At 46.1% G+C, this 26,426-nt stretch overlaps 1 protein-coding gene and 68 non-coding genes across 70 annotated transcripts in view; 1 reads left to right on the forward strand and 68 right to left on the reverse strand.

The window, feature by feature from the left end:
• The window catches only part of LOC135464328 (serine-rich adhesin for platelets-like), a 375,213-nt gene that overhangs the window by 209,437 nt on the left and 139,350 nt on the right, over positions 1-26,426 (forward strand). The gene's annotated exons all lie outside the window — the stretch shown is intronic.
• LOC135465253 (5S ribosomal RNA) lies at positions 158-277 on the reverse strand. Its single transcript, XR_010443950.1, has one exon. It is a non-coding gene; the product is annotated as a 5S ribosomal RNA (ribosomal RNA).
• Positions 554-673, reverse strand: LOC135465313 (5S ribosomal RNA). The gene has a single exon (XR_010444005.1). It is a non-coding gene; the product is annotated as a 5S ribosomal RNA (ribosomal RNA).
• Positions 937-1,054, reverse strand: LOC135465306 (5S ribosomal RNA). Its single transcript, XR_010443999.1, has one exon. It is a non-coding gene; the product is annotated as a 5S ribosomal RNA (ribosomal RNA).
• On the reverse strand, positions 1,324-1,442 carry LOC135465126 (5S ribosomal RNA). Its single transcript, XR_010443832.1, has one exon. It is a non-coding gene; the product is annotated as a 5S ribosomal RNA (ribosomal RNA).
• On the reverse strand, positions 1,716-1,834 carry LOC135465142 (5S ribosomal RNA). The gene has a single exon (XR_010443847.1). It is a non-coding gene; the product is annotated as a 5S ribosomal RNA (ribosomal RNA).
• LOC135465059 (5S ribosomal RNA) lies at positions 2,101-2,219 on the reverse strand. Its single transcript, XR_010443769.1, has one exon. It is a non-coding gene; the product is annotated as a 5S ribosomal RNA (ribosomal RNA).
• Positions 2,493-2,611, reverse strand: LOC135465061 (5S ribosomal RNA). The gene has a single exon (XR_010443771.1). It is a non-coding gene; the product is annotated as a 5S ribosomal RNA (ribosomal RNA).
• Positions 2,875-2,993, reverse strand: LOC135464992 (5S ribosomal RNA). Its single transcript, XR_010443706.1, has one exon. It is a non-coding gene; the product is annotated as a 5S ribosomal RNA (ribosomal RNA).
• LOC135465182 (5S ribosomal RNA) lies at positions 3,257-3,375 on the reverse strand. The gene has a single exon (XR_010443883.1). It is a non-coding gene; the product is annotated as a 5S ribosomal RNA (ribosomal RNA).
• Positions 3,641-3,759, reverse strand: LOC135465321 (5S ribosomal RNA). Its single transcript, XR_010444013.1, has one exon. It is a non-coding gene; the product is annotated as a 5S ribosomal RNA (ribosomal RNA).
• On the reverse strand, positions 4,039-4,157 carry LOC135465152 (5S ribosomal RNA). Its single transcript, XR_010443855.1, has one exon. It is a non-coding gene; the product is annotated as a 5S ribosomal RNA (ribosomal RNA).
• Positions 4,434-4,552, reverse strand: LOC135465073 (5S ribosomal RNA). The gene has a single exon (XR_010443782.1). It is a non-coding gene; the product is annotated as a 5S ribosomal RNA (ribosomal RNA).
• Positions 4,816-4,934, reverse strand: LOC135465237 (5S ribosomal RNA). Its single transcript, XR_010443935.1, has one exon. It is a non-coding gene; the product is annotated as a 5S ribosomal RNA (ribosomal RNA).
• LOC135465127 (5S ribosomal RNA) lies at positions 5,204-5,322 on the reverse strand. Its single transcript, XR_010443833.1, has one exon. It is a non-coding gene; the product is annotated as a 5S ribosomal RNA (ribosomal RNA).
• LOC135465186 (5S ribosomal RNA) lies at positions 5,596-5,714 on the reverse strand. The gene has a single exon (XR_010443887.1). It is a non-coding gene; the product is annotated as a 5S ribosomal RNA (ribosomal RNA).
• Positions 5,988-6,106, reverse strand: LOC135465161 (5S ribosomal RNA). The gene has a single exon (XR_010443864.1). It is a non-coding gene; the product is annotated as a 5S ribosomal RNA (ribosomal RNA).
• LOC135465067 (5S ribosomal RNA) lies at positions 6,380-6,498 on the reverse strand. Its single transcript, XR_010443777.1, has one exon. It is a non-coding gene; the product is annotated as a 5S ribosomal RNA (ribosomal RNA).
• Positions 6,772-6,890, reverse strand: LOC135465278 (5S ribosomal RNA). Its single transcript, XR_010443973.1, has one exon. It is a non-coding gene; the product is annotated as a 5S ribosomal RNA (ribosomal RNA).
• Positions 7,160-7,278, reverse strand: LOC135465101 (5S ribosomal RNA). The gene has a single exon (XR_010443808.1). It is a non-coding gene; the product is annotated as a 5S ribosomal RNA (ribosomal RNA).
• LOC135465032 (5S ribosomal RNA) lies at positions 7,549-7,667 on the reverse strand. Its single transcript, XR_010443744.1, has one exon. It is a non-coding gene; the product is annotated as a 5S ribosomal RNA (ribosomal RNA).
• On the reverse strand, positions 7,931-8,049 carry LOC135465183 (5S ribosomal RNA). Its single transcript, XR_010443884.1, has one exon. It is a non-coding gene; the product is annotated as a 5S ribosomal RNA (ribosomal RNA).
• LOC135465285 (5S ribosomal RNA) lies at positions 8,320-8,438 on the reverse strand. The gene has a single exon (XR_010443980.1). It is a non-coding gene; the product is annotated as a 5S ribosomal RNA (ribosomal RNA).
• Positions 8,718-8,836, reverse strand: LOC135465153 (5S ribosomal RNA). The gene has a single exon (XR_010443856.1). It is a non-coding gene; the product is annotated as a 5S ribosomal RNA (ribosomal RNA).
• On the reverse strand, positions 9,110-9,228 carry LOC135465074 (5S ribosomal RNA). Its single transcript, XR_010443783.1, has one exon. It is a non-coding gene; the product is annotated as a 5S ribosomal RNA (ribosomal RNA).
• On the reverse strand, positions 9,491-9,609 carry LOC135465238 (5S ribosomal RNA). The gene has a single exon (XR_010443936.1). It is a non-coding gene; the product is annotated as a 5S ribosomal RNA (ribosomal RNA).
• Positions 9,879-9,997, reverse strand: LOC135465128 (5S ribosomal RNA). Its single transcript, XR_010443834.1, has one exon. It is a non-coding gene; the product is annotated as a 5S ribosomal RNA (ribosomal RNA).
• LOC135465187 (5S ribosomal RNA) lies at positions 10,270-10,388 on the reverse strand. Its single transcript, XR_010443888.1, has one exon. It is a non-coding gene; the product is annotated as a 5S ribosomal RNA (ribosomal RNA).
• On the reverse strand, positions 10,662-10,780 carry LOC135465162 (5S ribosomal RNA). The gene has a single exon (XR_010443865.1). It is a non-coding gene; the product is annotated as a 5S ribosomal RNA (ribosomal RNA).
• Positions 11,054-11,172, reverse strand: LOC135465069 (5S ribosomal RNA). The gene has a single exon (XR_010443778.1). It is a non-coding gene; the product is annotated as a 5S ribosomal RNA (ribosomal RNA).
• Positions 11,446-11,564, reverse strand: LOC135465279 (5S ribosomal RNA). The gene has a single exon (XR_010443974.1). It is a non-coding gene; the product is annotated as a 5S ribosomal RNA (ribosomal RNA).
• LOC135465103 (5S ribosomal RNA) lies at positions 11,834-11,952 on the reverse strand. The gene has a single exon (XR_010443810.1). It is a non-coding gene; the product is annotated as a 5S ribosomal RNA (ribosomal RNA).
• On the reverse strand, positions 12,223-12,341 carry LOC135465033 (5S ribosomal RNA). Its single transcript, XR_010443745.1, has one exon. It is a non-coding gene; the product is annotated as a 5S ribosomal RNA (ribosomal RNA).
• Positions 12,617-12,735, reverse strand: LOC135465295 (5S ribosomal RNA). Its single transcript, XR_010443989.1, has one exon. It is a non-coding gene; the product is annotated as a 5S ribosomal RNA (ribosomal RNA).
• LOC135465250 (5S ribosomal RNA) lies at positions 13,006-13,124 on the reverse strand. The gene has a single exon (XR_010443947.1). It is a non-coding gene; the product is annotated as a 5S ribosomal RNA (ribosomal RNA).
• Positions 13,398-13,516, reverse strand: LOC135465299 (5S ribosomal RNA). Its single transcript, XR_010443993.1, has one exon. It is a non-coding gene; the product is annotated as a 5S ribosomal RNA (ribosomal RNA).
• LOC135465034 (5S ribosomal RNA) lies at positions 13,787-13,905 on the reverse strand. Its single transcript, XR_010443746.1, has one exon. It is a non-coding gene; the product is annotated as a 5S ribosomal RNA (ribosomal RNA).
• On the reverse strand, positions 14,182-14,300 carry LOC135465296 (5S ribosomal RNA). Its single transcript, XR_010443990.1, has one exon. It is a non-coding gene; the product is annotated as a 5S ribosomal RNA (ribosomal RNA).
• LOC135465252 (5S ribosomal RNA) lies at positions 14,571-14,689 on the reverse strand. Its single transcript, XR_010443949.1, has one exon. It is a non-coding gene; the product is annotated as a 5S ribosomal RNA (ribosomal RNA).
• On the reverse strand, positions 14,963-15,081 carry LOC135465300 (5S ribosomal RNA). The gene has a single exon (XR_010443994.1). It is a non-coding gene; the product is annotated as a 5S ribosomal RNA (ribosomal RNA).
• Positions 15,350-15,468, reverse strand: LOC135465204 (5S ribosomal RNA). Its single transcript, XR_010443904.1, has one exon. It is a non-coding gene; the product is annotated as a 5S ribosomal RNA (ribosomal RNA).
• LOC135465035 (5S ribosomal RNA) lies at positions 15,739-15,857 on the reverse strand. Its single transcript, XR_010443747.1, has one exon. It is a non-coding gene; the product is annotated as a 5S ribosomal RNA (ribosomal RNA).
• Positions 16,120-16,238, reverse strand: LOC135465184 (5S ribosomal RNA). The gene has a single exon (XR_010443885.1). It is a non-coding gene; the product is annotated as a 5S ribosomal RNA (ribosomal RNA).
• Positions 16,504-16,622, reverse strand: LOC135465231 (5S ribosomal RNA). The gene has a single exon (XR_010443929.1). It is a non-coding gene; the product is annotated as a 5S ribosomal RNA (ribosomal RNA).
• Positions 16,902-17,020, reverse strand: LOC135465154 (5S ribosomal RNA). Its single transcript, XR_010443857.1, has one exon. It is a non-coding gene; the product is annotated as a 5S ribosomal RNA (ribosomal RNA).
• Positions 17,297-17,415, reverse strand: LOC135465075 (5S ribosomal RNA). The gene has a single exon (XR_010443784.1). It is a non-coding gene; the product is annotated as a 5S ribosomal RNA (ribosomal RNA).
• On the reverse strand, positions 17,679-17,797 carry LOC135465240 (5S ribosomal RNA). The gene has a single exon (XR_010443938.1). It is a non-coding gene; the product is annotated as a 5S ribosomal RNA (ribosomal RNA).
• Positions 18,067-18,185, reverse strand: LOC135465247 (5S ribosomal RNA). The gene has a single exon (XR_010443944.1). It is a non-coding gene; the product is annotated as a 5S ribosomal RNA (ribosomal RNA).
• On the reverse strand, positions 18,465-18,583 carry LOC135465207 (5S ribosomal RNA). Its single transcript, XR_010443907.1, has one exon. It is a non-coding gene; the product is annotated as a 5S ribosomal RNA (ribosomal RNA).
• LOC135465076 (5S ribosomal RNA) lies at positions 18,860-18,978 on the reverse strand. Its single transcript, XR_010443785.1, has one exon. It is a non-coding gene; the product is annotated as a 5S ribosomal RNA (ribosomal RNA).
• On the reverse strand, positions 19,242-19,360 carry LOC135465241 (5S ribosomal RNA). Its single transcript, XR_010443939.1, has one exon. It is a non-coding gene; the product is annotated as a 5S ribosomal RNA (ribosomal RNA).
• On the reverse strand, positions 19,631-19,749 carry LOC135465129 (5S ribosomal RNA). The gene has a single exon (XR_010443835.1). It is a non-coding gene; the product is annotated as a 5S ribosomal RNA (ribosomal RNA).
• Positions 20,023-20,141, reverse strand: LOC135465188 (5S ribosomal RNA). The gene has a single exon (XR_010443889.1). It is a non-coding gene; the product is annotated as a 5S ribosomal RNA (ribosomal RNA).
• Positions 20,415-20,533, reverse strand: LOC135465163 (5S ribosomal RNA). Its single transcript, XR_010443866.1, has one exon. It is a non-coding gene; the product is annotated as a 5S ribosomal RNA (ribosomal RNA).
• On the reverse strand, positions 20,807-20,925 carry LOC135465226 (5S ribosomal RNA). Its single transcript, XR_010443925.1, has one exon. It is a non-coding gene; the product is annotated as a 5S ribosomal RNA (ribosomal RNA).
• On the reverse strand, positions 21,198-21,316 carry LOC135465280 (5S ribosomal RNA). Its single transcript, XR_010443975.1, has one exon. It is a non-coding gene; the product is annotated as a 5S ribosomal RNA (ribosomal RNA).
• Positions 21,586-21,704, reverse strand: LOC135465104 (5S ribosomal RNA). Its single transcript, XR_010443811.1, has one exon. It is a non-coding gene; the product is annotated as a 5S ribosomal RNA (ribosomal RNA).
• Positions 21,975-22,093, reverse strand: LOC135465038 (5S ribosomal RNA). The gene has a single exon (XR_010443749.1). It is a non-coding gene; the product is annotated as a 5S ribosomal RNA (ribosomal RNA).
• Positions 22,370-22,488, reverse strand: LOC135465297 (5S ribosomal RNA). Its single transcript, XR_010443991.1, has one exon. It is a non-coding gene; the product is annotated as a 5S ribosomal RNA (ribosomal RNA).
• Positions 22,759-22,877, reverse strand: LOC135465102 (5S ribosomal RNA). Its single transcript, XR_010443809.1, has one exon. It is a non-coding gene; the product is annotated as a 5S ribosomal RNA (ribosomal RNA).
• On the reverse strand, positions 23,151-23,269 carry LOC135465281 (5S ribosomal RNA). Its single transcript, XR_010443976.1, has one exon. It is a non-coding gene; the product is annotated as a 5S ribosomal RNA (ribosomal RNA).
• Positions 23,539-23,657, reverse strand: LOC135465105 (5S ribosomal RNA). Its single transcript, XR_010443812.1, has one exon. It is a non-coding gene; the product is annotated as a 5S ribosomal RNA (ribosomal RNA).
• Positions 23,927-24,045, reverse strand: LOC135465223 (5S ribosomal RNA). Its single transcript, XR_010443922.1, has one exon. It is a non-coding gene; the product is annotated as a 5S ribosomal RNA (ribosomal RNA).
• On the reverse strand, positions 24,309-24,427 carry LOC135465185 (5S ribosomal RNA). Its single transcript, XR_010443886.1, has one exon. It is a non-coding gene; the product is annotated as a 5S ribosomal RNA (ribosomal RNA).
• On the reverse strand, positions 24,693-24,811 carry LOC135465287 (5S ribosomal RNA). Its single transcript, XR_010443982.1, has one exon. It is a non-coding gene; the product is annotated as a 5S ribosomal RNA (ribosomal RNA).
• Positions 25,090-25,208, reverse strand: LOC135465155 (5S ribosomal RNA). The gene has a single exon (XR_010443858.1). It is a non-coding gene; the product is annotated as a 5S ribosomal RNA (ribosomal RNA).
• Positions 25,487-25,605, reverse strand: LOC135465077 (5S ribosomal RNA). Its single transcript, XR_010443786.1, has one exon. It is a non-coding gene; the product is annotated as a 5S ribosomal RNA (ribosomal RNA).
• Positions 25,869-25,987, reverse strand: LOC135465242 (5S ribosomal RNA). The gene has a single exon (XR_010443940.1). It is a non-coding gene; the product is annotated as a 5S ribosomal RNA (ribosomal RNA).
• Positions 26,262-26,380, reverse strand: LOC135465164 (5S ribosomal RNA). Its single transcript, XR_010443867.1, has one exon. It is a non-coding gene; the product is annotated as a 5S ribosomal RNA (ribosomal RNA).

The raw sequence follows: 26,426 nt of genomic DNA on the forward strand, positions 1-26,426 counted from the left end.
ACTCCCTGCCATCCCACGTCTGTCTTGGCTTAGATGGACCATACAAGTCACGCTAGGGCGATAACTCATATCCACATTTCCCCACCCACCATGGGTATATACATCTTGGTATTAATCAAGAAAAAATGAAAAAAAAAAAAAAAAAAAAGAGGTTGCTAGCCTACAGCACCCGGTGTTCCCAGGCGGTCACCCATCCAAGTACTAACCGGGCTCGACGTTGTTTAACTTCGAGTGTTCGGACGAGAACCGGTGTTTTCAACGTGATATGGCCGTAGGCACGTGCTGGGGTAAATCTTTGCTATATATTGGTGGTGAAATAAAATGCATGGAATATCAGAACAAGTGCACCAAACAGTGAAGAGGCTGGATGGCCGTTTGAACGAAGACAACAAACTCCCTGCCATCCCACGTCTGTCTTGGCTTAGATGGACCATACAAGTCACGCTAGGGGCGATAACTCATATCCACATTTCCCCACCCACCATGGGTATATACATCTTGGTATTATGAAGAAAAAGTGAAAAAACAAAAAAAAAAAAAAAAAGAGGTTGCTAGCCTACAGCACCCGGTGTTCCCAGGCGGTCACCCATCCAAGTACTGACCGGGCTCGACGTTGTTTAACTTCGGATGTTCGGACGAGAACCGGTGTTTTCAACGTGATATGGCCGTAGGGCACGTGCTGGGGTAAATCTTTGCTATATATTGGTGGTGAAATAAAATGCATGGAATATCAGAACAAGTGCACCAAACAGTGAAGAGGCTGGATGGCCGTTTGAACGAAGACAACAAACTCCCTGCCATCCCACGTCTGTCTTGGCTTAGATGGACCATACAAGTCACGCTAGGGGCGATAATTCATATCCACATTTCCCCACCCACCATGGGTACATACATCTTTGTATTAATGAAGAAAAAGTGAAAAAAAAAGAGGTTGTTAGCCTACAGCACCCGTGTTCCCAGGCGGTCACCCATCCAAGTACTAACCGGGCTGGACGTTGCTTAACTTCGGTGTTCGGACGAGAACCGGTGTTTTCAACGTGATATGGCCGTCGGCACGTGCTGGGGTAAAACTTTGCTATATATTGGTGGTGAAATAAAATGCATGGAATATCAGAACAAGTGCACCAAACAGTGAAGAGGCTGGATGGCCGTTTGAACGAAGACAACAAACTCCCTGCCATCCCACGTCTGTCTTGGCTTAGATGGACCATACAAGTCACGCTAGGGGCGATAACTCATATCCACATTTCCCCACCCACCATGGGTACATACATCTTTGTATTAATGAAGAAAAAGACAGAAAAAAAAAAAAAAGAGGTTGTTAGCCTACAGCACCCGGTGTTCCCAGGCGGTCACCCATCCAAGTACTAACCGGGCTCGACGTTGCTTAACTTCGGTGTTCGGACAAGAACCGGTGTTTTCAACGTGATATGGCCGTAGGCACGTGCTGGGGTAAAACTTTGCTATATATTGGTGGTGAAAAAAAATGCATGGAATATCAGAACAAGTGCACCAAACAGTGAAGAGGCTGGATGGCCGTTTGAACGAAGACAACAAACTCCCTGCCATCCCACGTCTGTCTTGGCTTAGATGGACCATACAAGTCACGCTAGGGGCGATAACTCATATCCACATTTCCCCACCCACCATGGGTATATACATCTTGGTATTAATCAAGAAAAAATGAAAAAAAAAAAAAAAAAAAAGAGGTTGCTAGCCTACAGCACCCGGTGTTCCCAGGCGGTCACCCATCCAAGTACTAACCGAGCTCGACGTTGCTTAACTTCGGTGTTCGGACGAGAACCGGTGTTTTCAACGTGATATGGCCGTAGGAAGGTGCTGGGGTAAAACTTTGCTATATATTGGTGGTGAAATAAAATGCATGGAATATCAGAACAAGTGCACCAAACAGTGAAGAGGCTGGATGGCCGTTTGAACGAAGACAACAAACTCCCTGCCATCCCACGTCTGTCTTGGCTTAGATGGACCATACAAGTCACGCTAGGGGCGATAACTCATATCCACATTTCCCCACCCACCATGGGTACATACATCTTTGTATTAATAAAGAAAAAGAGAAAAAAAAAAAAAAAGGTTGTTAGCCTACAGCACCCGGTGTTCCCAGGCGGTCACCCATCCAAGTACTAACCGGGCACGACGTTGCTTAACTTCGGTGTTCGGACGAGAACCGGTGTTTTCAACGTGATATGGCCGTAGGCACGTGCTGGGGTAAAACTTTGCTATATATTGGTGGTGAAATAAAATGCATGGAATATCAGAACAAGTGCACCAAACAGTGAAGAGGCTGGATGGCCGTTTGAACGAAGACAACAAACTCCCTGCCATCCCACGTCTGTCTTGGCTTAGATGGACCATACAAGTCACGCTAGGGGCGATAACTCATATCCACATTTCCCCACCCACCATGGGTATATACATCTTGGTATTAATCAAGAAAAAATGAAAAAAAAAAAAAAAAAAAAGAGGTTGTTAGCCTACAGCACCCGGTGTTCCCAGGCGGTCACCCATCCAAGTACTAACCGGGCACGACGTTGCTTAACTTCGGTGTTCGGACGAGAACCGGTGTTTTCAACGTGATATGGCCGTAGGCACGTGCTGGGGTAAAACTTTGCTATATATTGGTGGTGAAATAAAATGCATGGAATATCAGAACAAGTGCACCAAACAGTGAAGAGGCTGGATGGCCGTTTGAACGAAGACAACAAACTCCCTGCCATCCCACGTCTGTCTTGGCTTAGATGGACCATACAAGTCACGCTAGGGGCGATAACTCATATCCACATTTCCCCACCCACCATGGGTACATACATCTTTGTATTAATGAAGAAAAAGTGAAAAAAAAAAGAGCTTGGTAGCCTACAGCACCCGGTGTTCCCAGGCGGTCACCCATCCAAGTACTAACCGGGCTCGACGTTGCTTAACTTCGGTGTTCGGACGAGAACCGGTGTTTTCAACGTGATATGGCCGTAGGCACGTGCTGGGGTAAAACTTTGCTATATATTGGTGGTGAAATAAAATGCATGGAATATCAGAACAAGTGCACCAAACAGTGAAGAGGCTGGATGGCCGTTTGAACGAAGACAACAAACTCCCTGCCATCCCACGTCTGTCTTGGCTTAGATGGACCATACAAGTCACGCTAGGGGCGATAACTCATATCCACATTTCCCCACCCACCATGGGTACATACATCTTTGTATTAATGAAGAAAAAGTGAAAAAAAAAAGAGCTTGGTAGCCTACAGCACCCGGTGTTCCCAGGCGGTCACCCATCCAAGTACTAACCGGGCTGGACGTTGCTTAACTTCGGTGTTCGGACGAGAACCGGTGTTTTCAACGTGATATGGCCGTAGGCTCGTGCTGGGGTAAAACTTTGCTATATATTGGTGGTGAAATAAAATGCATGGAATATCAGAACAAGTGCACCAAACAGTGAAGAGGCTGGATGGCCGTTTGAACGAAGACAACAAACTCCCTGCCATCCCACGTCTGTCTTGGCTTAGATGGACCATACAAGTCACGCTAGGGGCGATAACTCATATCCACATTTCCCCACCCACCATGGGTATATACATCTTTGTATTAATAAAGAAAAAGAGAAAAAAAAAAAAGAGGTTGTTAGCCTACAGCACCCTGTGTTTCCAGGGGGTCACCCATCCAAGTACTAACCGGGCTCGACGTTGCTGAACTTCGGTGTTCGGGCGAGAACCGGTGTTTTCAACGTGATATGGCCGTAGGCACGTGCTGGGGTAAAACTTTGCTATATATTGGTGGTGAAATAAAATGCATGGAATATCAGAACAAGTGCACCAAACAGTGAAGAGGCTGGATGGCCGTTTGAACGAAGACAACAAACTCCCTGCCATCCCACGTCTGTCTTGGCTTAGATGGACCATACAGGTAACACTAGGGGCGATAACTCATATCCACATTTCCCCACCCACCATGGGTATATACATCTTGGTATTAATGAAGAAAAAGTGAAAAAAAAAAAAAGAAAAAAAAAAAAGAGGTTGTTAGCCTACAGCACCCGGTGTTCCCAGGCGGTCACCCATTCAAGTACTAACCGGGCACGACGTTGCTTAACTTCGGTGTTCGGACGAGAACCGGTGTTTTCAACGTGATATGGCCGTAGGCACGTGCTGGGGTAAAACTTTGCTATATATTGGTGGTGAAATAAAATGCATGGAATATCAGAACAAGTGCACCAAACAGTGAAGAGGCTGGATGGCCGTTTGAACGAAGACAACAAACTCCCTGCCATCCCACGTCTGTCTTGGCTTAGATGGACCATACAAGTCACGCTAGGGGCGATAACTCATATCCACATTTCCCCACCCACCATGGGTATATACATCTTGGTATTATGAAGAAAAAGTGAAAAAACAAAAAAAAAAAAAAAAAGAGGTTGCTAGCCTACAGCACCCGGTGTTCCCAGGCGGTCACCCATCCAAGTACTGACCGGGCTCGACGTTGTTTAACTTCGGTGTTCGGACGAGAACCGGTGTTTTCAACGTGATATGGCCGTAGGCACGTGCTGGGGTAAATCTTTGCTATATATTGGTGGTGAAATAAAATGCATGGAATATCAGAACAAGTGCACCAAACAGTGAAGAGGCTGGATGGCCGTTTGAACGAAGACAACAAACTCCCTGCCATCCCACGTCTGTCTTGGCTTAGATGGACCATACAAGTCACGCTAGGGGCGATAATTCATATCCACATTTCCCCACCCACCATGGGTACATACATCTTTGTATTAATGAAGAAAAAGTGAAAAAAAAAAGAGGTTGTTAGCCTACAGCACCCGGTGTTCCCAGGCGGTCACCCATCCAAGTACTAACCGGGCTGGACGTTGCTTAACTTCGGTGTTCGGACGAGAACCGGTGTTTTCAACGTGATATGGCCGTCGGCACGTGCTGGGGTAAAACTTTGCTATATATTGGTGGTGAAATAAAATGCATGGAATATCAGAACAAGTGCACCAAACAGTGAAGAGGCTGGATGGCCGTTTGAACGAAGACAACAAACTCCCTGCCATCCCACGTCTGTCTTGGCTTAGATGGACCATACAAGTCACGCTAGGGGCGATAACTCATATCCACATTTCCCCACCCACCATGGGTACATACATCTTTGTATTAATGAAGAAAAAGACAGAAAAAAAAAAAAAAGAGGTTGTTAGCCTACAGCACCCGGTGTTCCCAGGCGGTCACCCATCCAAGTACTAACCGGGCTCGACGTTGCTTAACTTCGGTGTTCGGACAAGAACCGGTGTTTTCAACGTGATATGGCCGTAGGCACGTGCTGGGGTAAAACTTTGCTATATATTGGTGGTGAAAAAAAATGCATGGAATATCAGAACAAGTGCACCAAACAGTGAAGAGGCTGGATGGCCGTTTGAACGAAGACAACAAACTCCCTGCCATCCCACGTCTGTCTTGGCTTAGATGGACCATACAAGTCACGCTAGGGGCGATAACTCATATCCACATTTCCCCACCCACCATGGGTATATACATCTTGGTATTAATCAAGAAAAAATGAAAAAAAAAAAAAAAAAAAAGAGGTTGCTAGCCTACAGCACCCGGTGTTCCCAGGCGGTCACCCATCCAAGTACTAACCGGGCTGGACGTTGCTTAACTTCGGTGTTCGGACGAGAACCGGTGTTTTCAACGTGATATGGCTGTAGGCACGTGCTGGGGTAAAACTTTGCTATATATTGGTGGTAAAATAAAATGCATGGAATATCAGAACAAGTGCACCAAACAGTGAAAAGGCTGGATGGCCGTTTGAACGAAGACAACAAACTCCCTGCCATCCCACGTCTGTCTTGGCTTAGATGGACCATACAAGTCACGCTAGGGGCGATAACTCATATCCACATTTCCCCACCCACCATGGGTACATACATCTTTGTATTAATGAAGAAAAAGAGAAAAAAAACAAAAAAAAAAAGAGGTTGTTAGCCTACAGCACCCGGTGTTCCCAGGCGGTCACCCATCCAAGTACTAACCGGGCTCGACGTTGTTTAACCTCGGTGTTCGGACGAGAACCGGTGTTTTCAACGTGATATGGCCGTAGGCACGTGCTGGGGTAAAACTTTGCTATATATTGGTGGTGAAATAAAATGCATGGAATATCAGAACAAGTGCACCAAACAGTGAAGAGGCTGGATGGCCGTTTGAACGAAGACAACAAACTCCCTGCCATCCCACGTCTGTCTTGGCTTAGATGGACCATACAAGTCACGCTAGGGGCGATAACTCTTATCCACATTTCCCCACCCACCATGGGTACATACATCTTTGTATTAATGAAGAAAAATAGAAAAAAAAAAAAAATAAAAAGAGGTTGCTAGCCTACAGCACCCGGTGTTCCCAGGCGGTCACCCATCCAAGTACTAACCGGGCTCGACGTTGCTTAACTTCGATGTTCGGACGAGAACCGGTGTTTTCAACGTGATATGGCCGTAGGCAGGTGCTGGGTTAAAACTTTGCTATATATTGGTGGTGAAATAATATGCATGGAATATCAGAACAAGTGCACCAAACAGTGAAGAGGCTGGATGGCCGTTTGAACGAAGACAACAAACTCCCTGCCATCCCACGTCTGTCTTGGCTTAGATGGACCATACAAGTCACGCTAGGGGCGATAACTCATATCCACATTTCCCCACCCACCATGGGTATATACATCTTTGTATTAATGAAGAAAAAGTGAAAAAAAAAAAAAAAAAAAAGAGGTTGCTAGCCTACAGTACCCGGTGTTCCCAGGCGGTCACCCATCCAAGTACTAACCGGGCTCGACGTTGCTTAACCTTGGTGTTCGGATGAGAACCGGTGTTTTCAACGTGATATTTCCGTAGGCACGTGCTGGGGTAAAACTTTGCTATATATTGGTGGTGAAATAAAATGCATGGAATATCAGAACAAGTGCACCAAACAGTGAAGAGGCTGGATGGCCGTTTGAACGAAGACAACAAACTGCCTGCCATCCCACGTCTGTCTAGGCTTAGATGGACCATTCAAGTCACGCTAGGGGCGATAACTCATATCCACATTTAACCACCCACCATGGGTATATACATCTTGGTATTAATGAAGAAAAAGAGAGAAAAAAAAAAAGAAGAGGTTGTTAGCCTACAGCACCCGGTGTTCCCAGGCGGTCACCCATCCAAGTACTAACCGGGCTCGACGTTGCTTAACCTCGGTGTTCGGACGAGAACCGGTGTTTTCAACGTGATATGGCCGTAGGCACGTGCTGGGGTAAAACTTTGCTATATATTGGTGGTGAAATAATATGCATGGAATATCAGAACAAGTGCACCAAACAGTGAAGAGGCTGGATGGCCGTTTGAACGAAGACAACAAACTCCCTGCCATCCCACGTCTGTCTTGGCTTAGATGGACCATTCAAGTCACGCTAGGGGCGATAACTCATATCCACATTTCCCCACCCACCATGGGTATATACATCTTGGTATTAATGAAGAAAAAGAGAAAAAAAAAAAAAAAAAGAGGTTGTTAGCCTACAGCACCCGGTCTTCCCAGGCGGTCACCCATCCAAGTACTAACCGGGCTCGACGTTGCTTAACCTCGGTGTTCGGACGAGAACCGGTGTTTTCAACGTGATATGGCCGTAGGCACGTGCTGGGGTAAAACTTTGCTATATATTGGTGGTGAAATAAAATGCATGGAATATCAGAACAAGTGCACCAAACAGTGAAGAGGCTGGATGGCCGTTTGAACGAAGACAACAAACTCCCTGCCATCCCACGTCTGTCTTGGCTTAGATGGACCATACAAGTCACGCTAGGGGCGATAACTCATATCCACATTTCCCCACCCACCATGGGTACATACATCTTTGTATTAATGAAGAAAAAGTGAAAAAAAAAAGAGCTTGGTAGCCTACAGCACCCGGTGTTCCCAGGCGGTCACCCATCCAAGTACTAACCGGGCTGGACGTTGCTTAACTTCGGTGTTCGGACGAGAACCGGTGTTTTCAACGTGATATGGCCGTAGGCTCGTGCTGGGGTAAAACTTTGCTATATATTGGTGGTGAAATAAAATGCATGGAATATCAGAACAAGTGCACCAAACAGTGAAGAGGCTGGATGGCCGTTTGAACGAAGACAACAAACTCCACTCCCTGCCATCCCACGTCTGTCTTGGCTTAGATGGACCATACAAGTCACGCTAGGGGCGATAACTCATATCCACATTTCCCCACCCACCATGGGTATATACATCTTTGTATTAATAAAGAAAAAGAGAAAAAAAAAAAAGAGGTTGTTAGCCTACAGCACCCGGTGTTTCCAGGGGGTCACCCATCCAAGTACTAACCGGGCTCGACGTTGCTGAACTTCGGTGTTCGGGCGAGAACCGGTGTTTTCAACGTGATATGGCCGTAGGCACGTGCTGGGGTAAAACTTTGCTATATATTGGTGGTGAAATAAAATGCATGGAATATCAGAACAAGTGCACCAAACAGTGAAGAGGCTGGATGGCCGTTTGAACGAAGACAACAAACTCCCTGCCATCCCACGTCTGTCTTGGCTTAGATGGACCATACAGGTAACACTAGGGGCGATAACTCATATCCACATTTCCCCACCCACCATGGGTATATACATCTTGGTATTAATGAAGAAAAAGTGAAAAAAAAAAAAAGAAAAAAAAAAAAGAGGTTGTTAGCCTACAGCACCCGGTGTTCCCAGGCGGTCACCCATTCAAGTACTAACCGGGCACGACGTTGCTTAACTTCGGTGTTCGGACGAGAACCGGTGTTTTCAACGTGATATGGCCGTAGGCACGTGCTGGGGTAAAACTTTGCTATATATTGGTGGTGAAATAAAATGCATGGAATATCAGAACAAGTGCACCAAACAGTGAAGAGGCTGGATGGCCGTTTGAACGAAGACAACAAACTCCCTGCCATCCCACGTCTGTCTTGGCTTAGATGGACCATACAAGTCACGCTAGGATAACTCATATCCACATTTCCCCACCCACCATGGGTATATACATCTTGGTATTATGAAGAAAAAGTGAAAAAACAAAAAAAAAAAAAAAAAAGAGGTTGCTAGCCTACAGCACCCGGTGTTCCCAGGCGGTCACCCATCCAAGTACTGACCGGGCTCGACGTTGTTTAACTTCGGTGTTCGGACGAGAACCGGTGTTTTCAACGTGATATGGCCGTAGGCACGTGCTGGGGTAAATCTTTGCTATATATTGGTGGTGAAATAAAATGCATGGAATATCAGAACAAGTGCACCAAACAGTGAAGAGGCTGGATGGCCGTTTGAACGAAGACAACAAACTCCCTGCCATCCCACGTCTGTCTGGCTTAGATGGACCATACAAGTCACGCTAGGGGCGATAATTCATATCCACATTTCCCCACCCACCATGGGTACATACATCTTTGTATTAATGAAGAAAAAGTGAAAAAAAAAAGAGGTTGTTAGCCTACAGCACCCGGTGTTCCCAGGCGGTCACCCATCCAAGTACTAACCGGGCTGGACGTTGCTTAACTTCGGTGTTCGGACGAGAACCGGTGTTTTCAACGTGATATGGCCGTCGGCACGTGCTGGGGTAAAACTTTGCTATATATTGGTGGTGAAATAAAATGCATGGAATATCAGAACAAGTGCACCAAACAGTGAAGAGGCTGGATGGCCGTTTGAACGAAGACAACAAACTCCCTGCCATCCCACGTCTGTCTTGGCTTAGATGGACCATACAAGTCACGCTAGGGGCGATAACTCATATCCACATTTCCCCACCCACCATGGGTACATACATCTTTGTATTAATGAAGAAAAAGACAGAAAAAAAAAAAAAAGAGGTTGTTAGCCTACAGCACCCGGTGTTCCCAGGCGGTCACCCATCCAAGTACTAACCGGGCTCGACGTTGCTTAACTTCGGTGTTCGGACAAGAACCGGTGTTTTCAACGTGATATGGCCGTAGGCACGTGCTGGGGTAAAACTTTGCTATATATTGGTGGTGAAAAAAAATGCATGGAATATCAGAACAAGTGCACCAAACAGTGAAGAGGCTGGATGGCCGTTTGAACGAAGACAACAAACTCCCTGCCATCCCACGTCTGTCTTGGCTTAGATGGACCATACAAGTCACGCTAGGGGCGATAACTCATATCCACATTTCCCACCCACCATGGGTATATACATCTTGGTATTAATCAAGAAAAAATGAAAAAAAAAAAAAAAAAAAAGAGGTTGCTAGCCTACAGCACCCGGTGTTCCCAGGCGGTCACCCATCCAAGTACTAACCGGGCTGGACGTTGCTTAACTTCGGTGTTCGGACGAGAACCGGTGTTTTCAACGTGATATGGCTGTAGGCACGTGCTGGGGTAAAACTTTGCTATATATTGGTGGTAAAATAAAATGCATGGAATATCAGAACAAGTGCACCAAACAGTGAAAAGGCTGGATGGCCGTTTGAACGAAGACAACAAACTCCCTGCCATCCCACGTCTGTCTTGGCTTAGATGGACCATACAAGTCACGCTAGGGGCGATAACTCATATCCACATTTCCCCACCCACCATGGGTACATACATCTTTGTATTAATGAAGAAAAAGAGAAAAAAAACAAAAAAAAAAAGAGGTTGTTAGCCTACAGCACCCGGTGTTCCCAGGCGGTCACCCATCCAAGTACTAACCGGGCTCGACGTTGTTTAACCTCGGTGTTCGGACGAGAACCGGTGTTTTCAACGTGATATGGCCGTAGGCACGTGCTGGGGTAAAACTTTGCTATATATTGGTGGTGAAATAAAATGCATGGAATATCAGAACAAGTGCACCAAACAGTGAAGAGGCTGGATGGCCGTTTGAACGAAGACAACAAACTCCCTGCCATCCCACGTCTGTCTTGGCTTAGATGGACCATACAAGTCACGCTAGGGGCGATAACTCTTATCCACATTTCCCCACCCACCATGGGTACATACATCTTTGTATTAATGAAGAAAAATAGAAAAAAAAAAAAAATAAAAAGAGGTTGCTAGCCTACAGCACCCGGTGTTCCCAGGCGGTCACCCATCCAAGTACTAACCGGGCTCGACGTTGCTTAACTTCGATGTTCGGACGAGAACCGGTGTTTTCAACGTGATATGGCCGTAGGCAGGTGCTGGGTTAAAACATTGCTATATATTGGTGGTGAAATAATATGCATGGAATATCAGAACAAGTGCACCAAACAGTGAAGAGGCTGGATGGCCGTTTGAACGAAGACAACAAACTCCCTGCCATCCCACGTCTGTCTTGGCTTAGATGGACCATACAAGTCACGCTAGGGGCGATAACTCATATCCACATTTCCCCACCCACCATGGGTATATACATCTTTGTATTAATGAAGAAAAAGTGAAAAAAAAAAAAAAAAAAAAGAGGTTGCTAGCCTACAGTACCCGGTGTTCCCAGGCGGTCACCCATCCAAGTACTAACCGGGCTCGACGTTGCTTAACCTTGGTGTTCGGATGAGAACCGGTGTTTTCAACGTGATATTTCCGTAGGCACGTGCTGGGGTAAAACTTTGCTATATATTGGTGGTGAAATAAAATGCATGGAATATCAGAACAAGTGCACCAAACAGTGAAGAGGCTGGATGGCCGTTTGAACGAAGACAACAAACTGCCTGCCATCCCACGTCTGTCTAGGCTTAGATGGACCATTCAAGTCACGCTAGGGGCGATAACTCATATCCACATTTAACCACCCACCATGGGTATATACATCTTGGTATTAATGAAGAAAAAGAGAGAAAAAAAAAAAGAAGAGGTTGTTAGCCTACAGCACCCGGTGTTCCCAGGCGGTCACCCATCCAAGTACTAACCGGGCTCGACGTTGCTTAACCTCGGTGTTCGGACGAGAACCGGTGTTTTCAACGTGATATGGCCGTAGGCACGTGCTGGGGTAAAACTTTGCTATATATTGGTGGTGAAATAATATGCATGGAATATCAGAACAAGTGCACCAAACAGTGAAGAGGCTGGATGGCCGTTTGAACGAAGACAACAAACTCCCTGCCATCCCACGTCTGTCTTGGCTTAGATGGACCATTCAAGTCACGCTAGGGGCGATAACTCATATCCACATTTCCCCACCCACCATGGGTATATACATCTTGGTATTAATGAAGAAAAAGAGAAAAAAAAAAAAAAAAAGAGGTTGTTAGCCTACAGCACCCGGTCTTCCCAGGCGGTCACCCATCCAAGTACTAACCGGGCTCGACGTTGCTTAACCTCGGTGTTCGGACGAGAACCGGTGTTTTCAACGTGATATGGCCGTAGGCACGTGCTGGGGTAAAACTTTGCTATATATTGGTGGTGAAATAAAATGCATGGAATATCAGAACAAGTGCACCAAACAGTGAAGAGGCTGGATGGCCGTTTGAACGAAGACAACAAACTCCCTGCCATCCCACGTCTGTCTTGGCTTAGATGGACCATACAAGTCACGCTAGGTTCGATAACTCATATCCACATTTCCCCACCCACCATGGGTATATACATCTTGGTATTAATGAAGAAAAAGTGAAAAAAAAAAAAAAAAAAAAAAAAGGTTGCTAGCCTACAGCACCCGGTGTTCCCAGGCGGTCACCCATCCAAGTACTAACCGGGCTCGAAGTTGCTCAACCTCGGTGTTCGGACGAGAACCGGTGTTTTCAACGTGATATGGCCGTAGGCACGTGCTGGGGTAAAAGTTTGCTATATATTGGTGGTGAAATAAAATGCATGGAATATCAGAACAAGTGCACCAAACAGTGAAGAGGCTGGATGGCCGTTTGAACGAAGACAACAAACTCCCTGCCATCCCACGTCTGTCTTGGCTTAGATGGACCATACAAGTCACGCTAGGGGCGATAACTAATATCCACATTTCCCCACCCACCATGGGTACATACATCTTTGTATTAATGAAGAAAAAGGGAAAAAAAGAAAAAAAAAGAGGTGGTTAGCCTACAGCACCCGGTGTTCCCAGGAGGTCACCCATCCAAGTACTAACCGGGCTGGACGTTGCTTAACTTCGGTGTTCGGACGAGAACCGGTGTTTTCAACGTGATATGGACGTAGGCAAGTGCTGGGGTAAAACTTTGCTATATATTGGTGGTGAAATAAAATGCATGGAATATCAGAACAAGTGCACCAAACAGTGAAGAGGCTGGATGGCCGTTTGAACGAAGACAACAAACTCCCTGCCATCCCACGTCTGTCTTGGCTTAGATGGACCATACAAGTCACGCTAGGGGCGATAACTCATATCCACATTTCCCCACCCACCATGGGTATATACATCTTTGTATTAATGAAGAAAAAGTGAAAAAAAAAAAAAAAAAAAAGAGGTTGCTAGCCTACAGTACCCGGTGTTCCCAGGCGGTCACCCATCCAAGTACTAACCGGGCTCGACGTTGCTTAACCTTGGTGTTCGGACGAGAACCGGTGTTTTCAACGTGATATTTCCGTAGGCACGTGCTGGGGTAAAACTTTGCTATATATTGGTGGTGAAATAAAATGCATGGAATATCAGAACAAGTGCACCAAACAGTGAAGAGGCTGGATGGCCGTTTGAACGAAGACAACAAACTCCCTGCCATCCCACGTCTGTCTTGGCTTAGATGGACCATACAAGTCACGCTAGGTTCGATAACTCATATCCACATTTCCCCACCCACCATGGGTATATACATCTTGGTATTAATGAAGAAAAAGAGAAAAAAAAAAAAAAAAAGAGGTTGTTAGCCTACAGCACCCGGTCTTCCCAGGCGGTCACCCATCCAAGTACTAACCGGGCTCGACGTTGCTTAACCTCGGTGTTCGGACGAGAACCGGTGTTTTCAACGTGATATGGCCGTAGGCACGTGCTGGGGTAAAACTTTGCTATATATTGGTGGTGAAATAAAATGCATGGAATATCAGAACAAGTGCACCAAACAGTGAAGAGGCTGGATGGCCGTTTGAACGAAGACAACAAACTCCCTGCCATCCCACGTCTGTCTTGGCTTAGATGGACCATACAAGTCACGCTAGGTTCGATAACTCATATCCACATTTCCCCACCCACCATGGGTATATACATCTTGGTATTAATGAAGAAAAAGTGAAAAAAAAAAAAAAAAAAAAAAAAAGGTTGCTAGCCTACAGCACCCGGTGTTCCCAGGCGGTCACCCATCCAAGTACTAACCGGGCTCGAAGTTGCTCAACCTCGGTGTTCGGACGAGAACCGGTGTTTTCAACGTGATATGGCCGTAGGCACGTGCTGGGGTAAAAGTTTGCTATATATTGGTGGTGAAATAAAATGCATGGAATATCAGAACAAGTGCACCAAACAGTGAAGAGGCTGGATGGCCGTTTGAACGAAGACAACAAACTCCCTGCCATCCCACGTCTGTCTTGGCTTAGATGGACCATACAAGTCACGCTAGGGGCGATAACTAATATCCACATTTCCCCACCCACCATGGGTACATACATCTTTGTATTAATGAAGAAAAAGGGAAAAAAAGAAAAAAAAAGAGGTGGTTAGCCTACAGCACCCGGTGTTCCCAGGAGGTCACCCATCCAAGTACTAACCGGGCTGGACGTTGCTTAACTTCGGTGTTCGGACGAGAACCGGTGTTTTCAACGTGATATGGACGTAGGCAAGTGCTGGGGTAAAACTTTGCTATATATTGGTGGTGAAATAAAATGCATGGAATATCAGAACAAGTGCACCAAACAGTGAAGAGGCTGGATGGCCGTTTGAACGAAGACAACAAACTCCCTGCCATCCCACGTCTGTCTTGGCTTAGATGGACCATACAAGTCACGCTAGGGGCGATAACTCATATCCACATTTCCCCACCCACCATGGGTATATACATCTTTGTATTAATGAAGAAAAAGTGAAAAAAAAAAAAAAAAAAAAGAGGTTGCTAGCCTACAGTACCCGGTGTTCCCAGGCGGTCACCCATCCAAGTACTAACCGGGCTCGACGTTGCTTAACCTTGGTGTTCGGACGAGAACCGGTGTTTTCAACGTGATATTTCCGTAGGCACGTGCTGGGGTAAAACTTTGCTATATATTGGTGGTGAAATAAAATGCATGGAATATCAGAACAAGTGCACCAAACAGTGAAGAGGCTGGATGGCCGTTTGAACGAAGACAACAAACTGCTGCCATCCCACGTCTGTCTAGGCTTAGATGGACCATTCAAGTCACGCTAGGGGCGATAACTCATATCCACATTTAACCACCCACCATGGGTATATACATCTTGGTATTAATGAAGAAAAAGAGAGAGAAAAAAAAAGAAGAGGTTGTTAGCCTACAGCACCCGGTGTTCCCAGGCGGTCACCCATCCAAGTACTAACCGGGCTTGACGTTGCTTAACCTCGGTGTTCGGACGAGAACCGGTGTTTTCAACGTGATATGGCCGTAGGCACGTGCTGGGGTAAAACTTTGCTATATATTGGTGGTGAAATAATATGCATGGAATATCAGAACAAGTGCACCAAACAGTGAAGAGGCTGGATGGCCGTTTGAACGAAGACAACAAACTCCCTGCCATCCCACGTCTGTCTTGGCTTAGATGGACCATTCAAGTCACGCTAGGGGCGATAACTCATATCCACAATTTCCCCACCCACCATGGGTATATACATCTTGGTATTAATGAAGAAAAAGAGAAAAAAAAAAAAAAAAGAGGTTGTTAGCCTACAGCACCCGGTCTTCCCAGGCGGTCACCCATCCAAGTACTAACCGGGCTCGACGTTGCTTAACCTCGGTGTTCGGACGAGAACCGGTGTTTTCAACGTGATATGGCCGTAGGCACGTGCTGGGGTAAAACTTTGCTATATATTGGTGGTGAAATAAAATGCATGGAATATCAGAACAAGTGCACCAAACAGTGAAGAGGCTGGATGGCCGTTTGAACGAAGACAACAAACTCCCTGCCATCCCACGTCTGTCTTGGCTTAGATGGACCATACAAGTCACGCTAGGGGCGATAACTCATATCCACATTTCCCCACCCACCATGGGTACATACATCTTTGTATTAATGAAGAAAAAGTGAAAAAAAAAGAGCTTGGTAGCCTACAGCACCCGGTGTTCCCAGGCGGTCACCCATCCAAGTACTAACCGGGCTGGACGTTGCTTAACTTCGGTGTTCGGACGAGAACCGGTGTTTTCAACGTGATATGGCCGTAGGCTCGTGCTGGGGTAAAACTTTGCTATATATTGGTGGTGAAATAAAATGCATGGAATATCAGAACAAGTGCACCAAACAGTGAAGAGGCTGGATGGCCGTTTGAACGAAGACAACAAACTCCCTGCCATCCCACGTCTGTCTTGGCTTAGATGGACCATACAAGTCACGCTAGGGGCGATAACTCATATCCACATTTCCCCACCCACCATGGGTATATACATCTTTGTATTAATAAAGAAAAAGAGAAAAAAAAAAAAGAGGTTGTTAGCCTACAGCACCCGGTGTTTCCAGGGGGTCACCCATCCAAGTACTAACCGGGCTCGACGTTGCTGAACTTCGGTGTTCGGACGAGAACCGGTGTTTTCAACGTGATATGGCCGTAGGCACGTGCTGGGGTAAAACTTTGCTATATATTGGTGGTGAAATAAAATGCATGGAATATCAGAACAAGTGCACCAAACAGTGAAGAGGCTGGATGGCCGTTTGAACGAAGACAACAAACTCCCTGCCATCCCACGTCTGTCTTGGCTTAGATGGACCATACAGGTAACACTAGGGGCGATAACTCATATCCACATTTCCCCACCCACCATGGGTATATACATCTTGGTATTAATGAAGAAAAAGTGAAAAAAAAAAAAAGAAAAAAAAAAAAGAGGTTGTTAGCCTACAGCACCCGGTGTTCCCAGGCGGTCACCCATTCAAGTACTAACCGGGCACGACGTTGCTTAACTTCGGTGTTCGGACGAGAACCGGTGTTTTCAACGTGATATGGCCGTAGGCACGTGCTGGGGTAAAACTTTGCTATATATTGGTGGTGAAATAAAATGCATGGAATATCAGAACAAGTGCACCAAACAGTGAAGAGGCTGGATGGCCGTTTGAACGAAGACAACAAACTCCCTGCCATCCCACGTCTGTCTTGGCTTAGATGGACCATACAAGTCACGCTAGGGGCGATAACTCATATCCACATTTCCCCACCCACCATGGGTATATACATCTTGGTATTATGAAGAAAAAGTGAAAAAACAAAAAAAAAAAAAAAAAGAGGTTGCTAGCCTACAGCACCCGGTGTTCCCAGGCGGTCACCCATCCAAGTACTGACCGGGCTCGACGTTGTTTAACTTCGGTGTTCGGACGAGAACCGGTGTTTTCAACGTGATATGGCCGTAGGCACGTGCTGGGGTAAATCTTTGCTATATATTGGTGGTGAAATAAAATGCATGGAATATCAGAACAAGTGCACCAAACAGTGAAGAGGCTGGATGGCCGTTTGAACGAAGACAACAAACTCCCTGCCATCCCATGTCTGTCTTGGCTTAGATGGACCATACAAGTCACGCTAGGGGCGATAATTCATATCCACATTTCCCCACCCACCATGGGTACATACATCTTTGTATTAATGAAGAAAAAGTGAAAAAAAAAAGAGGTTGTTAGCCTACAGCACCCGGTGTTCCCAGGCGGTCACCCATCCAAGTACTAACCGGGCTGGACGTTGCTTAACTTCGGTGTTCGGACGAGAACCGGTGTTTTCAACGTGATATGGCCGTCGGCACGTGCTGGGGTAAAACTTTGCTATATATTGGTGGTGAAATAAAATGCATGGAATATCAGAACAAGTGCACCAAACAGTGAAGAGGCTGGATGGCCGTTTGAACGAAGACAACAAACTCCCTGCCATCCCACGTCTGTCTTGGCTTAGATGGACCATACAAGTCACGCTAGGGGCGATAACTCATATCCACATTTCCCCACCCACCATGGGTACATACATCTTTGTATTAATGAAGAAAAAGACAGAAAAAAAAAAAAAAGAGGTTGTTAGCCTACAGCACCCGGTGTTCCCAGGCGGTCACACATCCAAGTACTAACCGGGCTCGACGTTGCTTAACTTCGGTGTTCGGACAAGAACCGGTGTTTTCAACGTGATATGGCCGTAGGCACGTGCTGGGGTAAAACTTTGCTATATATTGGTGGTGAAATAAAATGCATGGAATATCAGAACAAGTGCACCAAACAGTGAAGAGGCTGGATGGCCGTTTGAACGAAGACAACAAACTCCCTGCCATCCCACGTCTGTCTTGGCTTAGATGGACCATACAGGTAACACTAGGGGCGATAACTCATATCCACATTTCCCCACCCACCATGGGTATATACATCTTGGTATTAATGAAGAAAAAGTGAAAAAAAAAAAAAGAAAAAAAAAAAAGAGGTTGTTAGCCTACAGCACCCGGTGTTCCCAGGCGGTCACCCATTCAAGTACTAACCGGGCACGACGTTGCTTAACTTCGGTGTTCGGACGAGAACCGGTGTTTTCAATGTGATATGGCCGTAGGCACGTGCTGGGGTAAAACTTTGCTATATATTGGTGGTGAAATAAAATGCATGGAATATCAGAACAAGTGCACCAAACAGTGAAGAGGCTGGATGGCCGTTTGAACGAAGACAACAAACTCCCTGCCATCCCACGTCTGTCTTGGCTTAGATGGACCATACAAGTCACGCTAGGGGCGATAACTCATATCCACATTTCCCCACCCACCATGGGTATATACATCTTGGTATTATGAAGAAAAAGTGAAAAAACAAAAAAAAAAAAAAAAAGAGGTTGCTAGCCTACAGCACCCGGTGTTCCCAGGCGGTCACCCATCCAAGTACTGACCGGGCTCGACGTTGTTTAACTTCGGTGTTCGGACGAGAACCGGTGTTTTCAACGTGATATGGCCGTAGGCACGTGCTGGGGTAAATCTTTGCTATATATTGGTGGTGAAATAAAATGCATGGAATATCAGAACAAGTGCACCAAACAGTGAAGAGGCTGGATGGCCGTTTGAACGAAGACAACAAACTCCCTGCCATCCCACGTCTGTCTTGGCTTAGATGGACCATACAAGTCACGCTAGGGGCGATAATTCATATCCACATTTCCCCACCCACCATGGGTACATACATCTTTGTATTAATGAAGAAAAAGTGAAAAAAAAAAGAGGTTGTTAGCCTACAGCACCCGGTGTTCCCAGGCGGTCACCCATCCAAGTACTAACCGGGCTGGACGTTGCTTAACTTCGGTGTTCGGACGAGAACCGGTGTTTTCAACGTGATATGGCCGTCGGCACGTGCTGGGGTAAAACTTTGCTATATATTGGTGGTGAAATAAAATGCATGGAATATCAGAACAAGTGCACCAAACAGTGAAGAGGCTGGATGGCCGTTTGAACGAAGACAACAAACTCCCTGCCATCCCACGTCTGTCTTGGCTTAGATGGACCATACAAGTCACGCTAGGGGCGATAACTCATATCCACATTTCCCCACCCACCATGGGTACATACATCTTTGTATTAATGAAGAAAAAGACAGAAAAAAAAAAAAAAAGAGGTTGTTAGCCTACAGCACCCGGTGTTCCCAGGCGGTCACCCATCCAAGTACTAACCGGGCTCGACGTTGCTTAACTTCGGTGTTCGGACAAGAACCGGTGTTTTCAACGTGATATGGCCGTAGGCACGTGCTGGGGTAAAACTTTGCTATATATTGGTGGTGAAAAAAAATGCATGGAATATCAGAACAAGTGCACCAAACAGTGAAGAGGCTGGATGGCCGTTTGAACGAAGACAACAAACTCCCTGCCATCCCACGTCTGTCTTGGCTTAGATGGACCACACAAGTCACGCTAGGGGCGATAACTCATATCCACATTTCCCCACCCACCATGGGTATATACATCTTGGTATTAATGAAGAAAAAATGAAAAAAAAAAAAAAAAAAAAGAGGTTGCTAGCCTACAGCACCCGGTGTTCCCAGGCGGTCACCCATCCAAGTACTAACCGGGCTGGACGTTGCTTAACTTCGGTGTTCGGACGAGAACCGGTGTTTTCAACGTGATATGGCTGTAGGCACGTGCTGGGGTAAAACTTTGCTATATATTGGTGGTAAAATAAAATGCATGGAATATCAGAACAAGTGCACCAAACAGTGAAAAGGCTGGATGGCCGTTTGAACGAAGACAACAAACTCCCTGCCATCCCACGTCTGTCTTGGCTTAGATGGACCATACAAGTCACGCTAGGGGCGATAACTCATATCCACATTTCCCCACCCACCATGGGTACATACATCTTTGTATTAATGAAGAAAAAGAGAAAAAAAACAAAAAAAAAAAGAGGTTGTTAGCCTACAGCACCCGGTGTTCCCAGGCGGTCACCCATCCAAGTACTAACCGGGCTCGACGTTGTTTAACCTCGGTGTTCGGACGAGAACCGGTGTTTTCAACGTGATATGGCCGTAGGCACGTGCTGGGGTAAAACTTTGCTATATATTGGTGGTGAAATAAAATGCATGGAATATCAGAACAAGTGCACCAAACAGTGAAGAGGCTGGATGGCCGTTTGAACGAAGACAACAAACTCCCTGCCATCCCACGTCTGTCTTGGCTTAGATGGACCATACAAGTCACGCTAGGGGCGATAACTCTTATCCACATTTCCCCACCCACCATGGGTACATACATCTTTGTATTAATGAAGAAAAATAGAAAAAAAAAAAAAATAAAAAGAGGTTGCTAGCCTACAGCACCCGGTGTTCCCAGGCGGTCACCCATCCAAGTACTAACCGGGCTAGACGTTGCTTAACTTCGATGTTCGGACGAGAACCGGTGTTTTCAACGTGATATGGCCGTAGGCAGGTGCTGGGTTAAAACTTTGCTATATATTGGTGGTGAAATAATATGCATGGAATATCAGAACAAGTGCACCAAACAGTGAAGAGGCTGGATGGCCGTTTGAACGAAGACAACAAACTCCCTGCCATCCCACGTCTGTCTTGGCTTAGATGGACCATACAAGTCACGCTAGGGGCGATAACTCATATCCACATTTCCCCACCCACCATGGGTATATACATCTTTGTATTAATGAAGAAAAAGTGAAAAAAAAAAAAAAAAAAAGAGGTTGCTAGCCTACAGTACCCGGTGTTCCCAGGCGGTCACCCATCCAAGTACTAACCGGGCTCGACGTTGCTTAACCTTGGTGTTCGGATGAGAACCGGTGTTTTCAACGTGATATTTCCGTAGGCACGTGCTGGGGTAAAACTTTGCTATATATTGGTGGTGAAATAAAATGCATGGAATATCAGAACAAGTGCACCAAACAGTGAAGAGGCTGGATGGCCGTTTGAACGAAGACAACAAACTGCCTGCCATCCCACGTCTGTCTAGGCTTAGATGGACCATTCAAGTCACGCTAGGGGCGATAACTCATATCCACATTTAACCACCCACCATGGGTATATACATCTTGGTATTAATGAAGAAAAAGAGAGAAAAAAAAAAAGAAGAGGTTGTTAGCCTACAGCACCCGGTGTTCCCAGGCGGTCACCCATCCAAGTACTAACCGGGCTCGACGTTGCTTAACCTCGGTGTTCGGACGAGAACCGGTGTTTTCAACGTGATATGGCCGTAGGCACGTGCTGGGGTAAAACTTTGCTATATATTGGTGGTGAAATAATATGCATGGAATATCAGAACAAGTGCACCAAACAGTGAAGAGGCTGGATGGCCGTTTGAACGAAGACAACAAACTCCCTGCCATCCCACGTCTGTCTTGGCTTAGATGGACCATTCAAGTCACGCTAGGGGCGATAACTCATATCCACATTTCCCCACCCACCATGGGTATATACATCTTGGTATTAATGAAGAAAAAGAGAAAAAAAAAAAAAAAAAGAGGTTGTTAGCCTACAGCACCCGGTCTTCCCAGGCGGTCACCCATCCAAGTACTAACCGGGCTCGACGTTGCTTAACCTCGGTGTTCGGACGAGAACCGGTGTTTTCAACGTGATATGGCCGTAGGCACGTGCTGGGGTAAAACTTTGCTATATATTGGTGGTGAAATAAAATGCATGGAATATCAGAACAAGTGCACCAAACAGTGAAGAGGCTGGATGGCCGTTTGAACGAAGACAACAAACTCCCTGCCATCCCACGTCTGTCTTGGCTTAGATGGACCATACAAGTCACGCTAGGTTCGATAACTCATATCCACATTTCCCCACCCACCATGGGTATATACATCTTGGTATTAATGAAGAAAAAGTGAAAAAAAAAAAAAAAAAAAAAAAAAGGTTGCTAGCCTACAGCACCCGGTGTTCCCAGGCGGTCACCCATCCAAGTACTAACCGGGCTCGAAGTTGCTCAACCTCGGTGTTCGGACGAGAACCGGTGTTTTCAACGTGATATGGCCGTAGGCACGTGCTGGGGTAAAAGTTTGCTATATATTGGTGGTGAAATAAAATGCATGGAATATCAGAACAAGTGCACCAAACAGTGAAGAGGCTGGATGGCCGTTTGAACGAAGACAACAAACTCCCTGCCATCCCACGTCTGTCTTGGCTTAGATGGACCATACAAGTCACGCTAGGGGCGATAACTAATATCCACATTTCCCCACCCACCATGGGTACATACATCTTTGTATTAATGAAGAAAAAGGGAAAAAAAGAAAAAAAAAGAGGTGGTTAGCCTACAGCACCCGGTGTTCCCAGGAGGTCACCCATCCAAGTACTAACCGGGCTCGACGTTGCTTAACTTCGGTGTTCGGACGAGAACCGGTGTTTTCAACGTGATATGGCCGTAGGCAAGTGCTGGGGTAAAATTTTGCTATATATTGGTGGTGAAATAAAATGCATGGAATATCAGAACAAGTGCACCAAACAGTGAAGAGGCTGGATGGCCGTTTGAACGAAGACAACAAACTCCCTGCCATCCCACGTCTGTCTTGGCTTAGATGGACCATACAAGTCACGCTAGGGGCGATAACTCATATCCACATTTCCCCACCCACCATGGGTATATACATCTTTGTATTAATGAAGAAAAAGTGAAAAAAAAAAAAAAAAAAAAGAGGTTGCTAGCCTACAGTACCCGGTGTTCCCAGGCGGTCACCCATCCAAGTACTAACCGGGCTCGACGTTGCTTAACCTTGGTGTTCGGATGAGAACCGGTGTTTTCAACGTGATATTTCCGTAGGCACGTGCTGGGGTAAAACTTTGCTATATATTGGTGGTGAAATAAAATGCATGGAATATCAGAACAAGTGCACCAAACAGTGAAGAGGCTGGATGGCCGTTTGAACGAAGACAACAAACTGCCTGCCATCCCACGTCTGTCTAGGCTTAGATGGACCATTCAAGTCACGCTAGGGGCGATAACTCATATCCACATTTAACCACCCACCATGGGTATATACATCTTGGTATTAATGAAGAAAAAGAGAGAAAAAAAAAAAGAAGAGGTTGTTAGCCTACAGCACCCGGTGTTCCCAGGCGGTCACCCATCCAAGTACTAACCGGGCTCGACGTTGCTTAACCTCGGTGTTCGGACGAGAACCGGTGTTTTCAACGTGATATGGCCGTAGGCACGTGCTGGGGTAAAACTTTGCTATATATTGGTGGTGAAATAATATGCATGGAATATCAGAACAAGTGCACCAAACAGTGAAGAGGCTGGATGGCCGTTTGAACGAAGACAACAAACTCCCTGCCACCCCACGTCTGTCTTGGCTTAGATGGACCATTCAAGTCACGCTAGGGGCGATAACTCATATCCACATTTCCCCACCCACCATGGGTATATACATCTTGGTATTAATGAAGAAAAAGAGAAAAAAAAAAAAAAAAGAGGTTGTTAGCCTACAGCACCCGGTCTTCCCAGGCGTTCACCCATCCAAGTACTAACCGGGCTCGACGTTGCTTAACCTCGGTGTTCGGACGAGAACCGGTGTTTTCAACGTGATATGGCCGTAGGCACGTGCTGGGGTAAAACTTTGCTATATATTGGTGGTGAAATAAAATGCATGGAATATCAGAACAAGTGCACCAAACAGTGAAGAGGCTGGATGGCCGTTTGAACGAAGACAACAAACTCCCTGCCATCCCACGTCTGTCTTGGCTTAGATGGACCATACAAGTCACGCTAGGGGCGATAACTCATATCCACATTTCCCCACCCACCATGGGTACATACATCTTTGTATTAATGAAGAAAAAGTGAAAAAAAAAAGAGCTTGGTAGCCTACAGCACCCGGTGTTCCCAGGCGGTCACCCATCCAAGTACTAACCGGGCTGGACGTTGCTTAACTTCGGTGTTCGGACGAGAACCGGTGTTTTCAACGTGATATGGCCGTAGGCTCGTGCTGGGGTAAAACTTTGCTATATATTGGTGGTGAAATAAAATGCATGGAATATCAGAACAAGTGCACCAAACAGTGAAGAGGCTGGATGGCCGTTTGAACGAAGACAACAAACTCCCTGCCATCCCACGTCTGTCTTGGCTTAGATGGACCATACAAGTCACGCTAGGGGCGATAACTCATATCCACATTTCCCCACCCACCATGGGTATATACATCTTTGTATTAATAAAGAAAAAGAGAAAAAAAAAAAAGAGGTTGTTAGCCTACAGCACCCGGTGTTTCCAGGGGGTCACCCATCCAAGTACTAACCGGGCTCGACGTTGCTGAACTTCGGTGTTCGGGCGAGAACCGGTGTTTTCAACGTGATATGGCCGTAGGCACGTGCTGGGGTAAAACTTTGCTATATATTGGTGGTGAAATAAAATGCATGGAATATCAGAACAAGTGCACCAAACAGTGAAGAGGCTGGATGGCCGTTTGAACGAAGACAACAAACTCCCTGCCATCCCACGTCTGTCTTGGCTTAGATGGACCATACAGGTAACACTAGGGGCGATAACTCATATCCACATTTCCCCACCCACCATGGGTATATACATCTTGGTATTAATGAAGAAAAAGTGAAAAAAAAAAAAAGAAAAAAAAAAAGAGGTTGTTAGCCTACAGCACCCGGTGTTCCCAGGCGGTCACCCATTCAAGTACTAACCGGGCACGACGTTGCTTAACTTCGGTGTTCGGACGAGAACCGGTGTTTTCAACGTGATATGGCCGTAGGCACGTGCTGGGGTAAAACTTTGCTATATATTGGTGGTGAAATAAAATGCATGGAATATCAGAACAAGTGCACCAAACAGTGAAGAGGCTGGATGGCCGTTTGAACGAAGACAACAAACTCCCTGCCATCCCACGTCTGTCTTGGCTTAGATGGACCATACAAGTCACGCTAGGGGCGATAACTCATATCCACATTTCCCCACCCACCATGGGTATATACATCTTGGTATTATGAAGAAAAAGTGAAAAAACAAAAAAAAAAAAAAAAAAAGAGGTTGCTAGCCTACAGCACCCGGTGTTCCCAGGCGGTCACCCATCCAAGTACTGACCGGGCTCGACGTTGTTTAACTTCGGTGTTCGGACGAGAACCGGTGTTTTCAACGTGATATGGCCGTAGGCACGTGCTGGGGTAAATCTTTGCTATATATTGGTGGTGAAATAAAATGCATGGAATATCAGAACAAGTGCACCAAACAGTGAAGAGGCTGGATGGCCGTTTGAACGAAGACAACAAACTCCCTGCCATCCACGTCTGTCTTGGCTTAGATGGACCATACAAGTCACGCTAGGGGCGATAATTCATATCCACATTTCCCCCACCCACCATGGGTACATACATCTTTGTATTAATGAAGAAAAAGTGAAAAAAAAAAGAGGTTGTTAGCCTACAGCACCCGGTGTTCCCAGGCGGTCACCCATCCAAGTACTAACCGGGCTGGACGTTGCTTAACTTCGGTGTTCGGACGAGAACCGGTGTTTTCAACGTGATATGGCCGTCGGCACGTGCTGGGGTAAAACTTTGCTATATATTGGTGGTGAAATAAAATGCATGGAATATCAGAACAAGTGCACCAAACAGTGAAGAGGCTGGATGGCCGTTTGAACGAAGACAACAAACTCCCTGCCATCCCACGTCTGTCTTGGCTTAGATGGACCATACAAGTCACGCTAGGGGCGATAACTCATATCCACATTTCCCCACCCACCATGGGTACATACATCTTTGTATTAATGAAGAAAAAGAGAAAAAAAACAAAAAAAAAAAAGAGGTTGTTAGCCTACAGCACCCGGTGTTCCCAGGCGGTCACCCATCCAAGTACTAACCGGGCTCGACGTTGTTTAACCTCGGTGTTCGGACGAGAACCGGTGTTTTCAACGTGATATGGCCGTAGGCACGTGCTGGGGTAAAACTTTGCTATATATTGGTGGTGAAATAAAAT

Source organism: Liolophura sinensis, chromosome 4 (assembly GCF_032854445.1).
Source record: "Liolophura sinensis isolate JHLJ2023 chromosome 4, CUHK_Ljap_v2, whole genome shotgun sequence".
Taxonomy (NCBI): Eukaryota; Metazoa; Mollusca; class Polyplacophora; order Chitonida; family Chitonidae; genus Liolophura; species Liolophura sinensis.